This window comes from Bos indicus, chromosome X (genome assembly GCF_029378745.1).
Source record: "Bos indicus isolate NIAB-ARS_2022 breed Sahiwal x Tharparkar chromosome X, NIAB-ARS_B.indTharparkar_mat_pri_1.0, whole genome shotgun sequence".
Taxonomy (NCBI): Eukaryota; Metazoa; Chordata; class Mammalia; order Artiodactyla; family Bovidae; genus Bos; species Bos indicus.
Window position 1 is genome coordinate 39,864,482 of NC_091789.1, and position 2,888 is coordinate 39,867,369.

At 40.0% G+C, this 2,888-nt stretch overlaps 1 pseudogene; it reads left to right on the forward strand.

Annotated features, from left to right (window-relative positions):
- The first annotated feature begins 230 nt into the window (after nt 1-230).
- LOC139181705 (synaptophysin-like protein 1 pseudogene) lies at nt 231-558 on the forward strand (annotated as a pseudogene).
- Nucleotides 559-2,888: the final 2,330 nt, after the last annotated feature.

Genomic DNA, 2,888 nt, shown 5'->3' on the forward strand with positions numbered 1-2,888 from the left:
CGATTCCAGCTACTTTTGGTTATCCATTCACCTTGGATGAAGCATTGTTTCAGACGCCTCAAGGTGTAAATGTCTGTAATGTCGATTGGTAAAATTATGTCCTTATTGGAGATTACTCTTTCGCATAGTTCTGTGTTACTTTTGCAGTCTTTGTCTTCCTGTACTGCATTGCTGCTCTTCTGCTCTATGTTGGTTAAACAAACCTGCATCATGATAGTTGAAAGCTTTCCATGACTGACTTTGTAATTACTATTGTTGCCACTTTTTGTGGTTGGTGTGCACTTCAACTTGGGTTAAAGATCTTAAAGATACTAAAATAGCTACCAGTCACTATATTGTCCAGGAACTTAAGCCTTGTAATCTTCAAGAAGTGATGTGTCATTTTGTCTGTGACTAATATGGGATGCCTAAATGTATCTGTGATCTTTGGCTTTCTGAATATGCTACTTTGGGGAGGAAATGCATGGTTTGTGTACAAGGAGACCAGCTTTCACAGTCCACCAAATAATTCTACTTCTCAAGGAGGTATTCCTCCTCCAACTGGAATATAATTGAAGGGAGAAGTCCAATCTATGAAATAAGTGTCTATACCATGACCTGTTGTCAACATCTTAAGAAGCACTTTTTGTTTCTAAAAAAAGTAATGGTTTTTTCAATAAATTGATGGGTTTAAAATTTTTCTGCTTTGTTACATAAAACTTGTGCCTTTCCTACAAATTCAAGATGTAAACATATTCTCACATGTGAATTTTAAAATTCAGGGACCTATTATGAGATGATATACATTTTTAAATGAACAGTAAATTCTTCACTACATTGTTTTCCCTCCAAAGTGTTTACACCTTAAGCCTTAATGTATATCTTCACTCAGAAAACAGTTTTATTGTCATATCATAATAGTAAGAAAATCTCTATTGGAACATACACTCAGTTCAGTCTCTCAGTCATGTCTGACTCTTTGCAACCCCATGGACTGCAACATGCCAGGCCTCCCTGTCCATCACCAACTCTGGGAGTTTACTCAAACTCATGTCCATTGAGTCGGGGATTCCATCCGACCATCTCATCCTCTGTCGGCCTCTTGTCCTCCCACCTTCAATCTTTCCCAGCGTCAGGGTCTTTTCCAGTGAGTCAGTTCTTCACATCAGGTGGCCAAAGTATTGGAATTTCAGCTTCAACATCAGTCCTTCCAATGAATATTCAGGACTGATATTCTTTAGGATGGACTAGTTGGATCTCTTTGCAGTCCAAGGGATTCTCAAGAGTCTTCTCCAACACCACAGTTCAAAAGCATCAGTTCTTCAGTGTTCAGCTTTGTTTATAGTCCAACTCTCACATCCATACACAACTACTGGAAAAACCGTAGCCTTGACTAAACAGACCTTTGTTGGCAAAGTAATGTCTCTGCTTTTTAATGTGTTATCTAGGTTGGTCATAGCTTTTCTTCCAAGGAGCAAGAGTCTTTGAATTTCATGGCTGCAGTCACCATCTGCAGTGATTTTGGAGCCCAAGAAAATAAAGTCTCTCACTGTTTGTATTGTTTCCCCATCTATTTGCTATGAAGTGATGGGACCAGATGCCATGACCTTAGTTTTCTGAATGTTGAGTTTTCAGCCACCTTTTTCACTCTCCTCTTTCACTTTCATCAAGACGCTCTTTAGTTCTTCTGTCTGCCATAAGGGTGGTGTCATCTGCATTTCTCAGGGTATTGATATTTCTCCTGGCAATCTTGATTCCAGCTTGTGCTTCCTCCTGCCCAGTGTTTCTCCTGATGTACTCTGCATATAAGTTCAATAAGCAGGGTGACAACATACAGCTTTGAGATAATCCTTTTCCTATTTGGACCCAGTCTGTTGTTCCATGTCCAGTTCTAACTGTTGCTTCCTGACCTGCATACAGATTTCTCAGGAGGCAAGTCAGGTGGTCTGGTATTCCCATCTCTTTCAGAATTTTCCACAGTTTGTTGTGATCCACACAGTCAAAAGCTTTGGCATAGTCAATAAAGCAGAAATAGATATTTTTCTGGAACTCTCTTGCTTTCTCTATGATCCAATGGATGTTGGCAGTTTGATCTCTGGTTCCTCTGCCTTTTCTAAAATTACCTTGAACATCTGGAAGTTCATGGTTCATGTACTGTTGAAACCTGGCTTGGAGAGTTTTGAGCATTTCTTTGCTAGCATGTGAGATGAGTGCAATTGTGCAGTAGTTTGAACATTCTTTGACGTTGCCTTTCTTAGGGATTAGAATGAAAACTGACCTTTTCCAGTCCTGTGGCCACAGCTGAAATTTTCAAATTTGCTGGCATATTGAGTTCAGCACTTTCACAGCATCATCTTTTAGGATTTGAAATAGCTCAACTGGAATTCCATCACCTGCACTAGCTTTGTTCATAGTGATGCTTCCTAAGGCCCACTTGACTTTGCATTCCAGGATGTCTGGCTCTAGGTGAGTGATCACACCATCGTGATTATCTGGGTCTTGAAGATCATTTTTGTACAGTTCTTCTGTGTATTCTTGCCACCTCTTCTTCTTTTTTTTAAAATTTAATTTTATTTTTTAACTTTACAATATTGTACTGGTTTTGCCATATATCGAAATGAATCTGCCACAGGTATACATGTGTTCCCCATCCTGAACCCTCCTCCCTCCTCCCTCCCCATACCATCCCTCTGGGTCATCCCAGTGCACCAGCCCCAAGCATCCAGTATCGTGCATCGAACTTGGACTGGTGACTCGTTTCATATATGATATTATATATATTTCAATGCCATTCTCCCAAATCATCCCACCCTCTCCCTCTCCCACAGAGTCCAAAAGACTGTTGTATACATCAGTGTCTCTTTTGCTGTCTCGTATACAAGGTTATTGTTACCATCTTTCTAAATTCC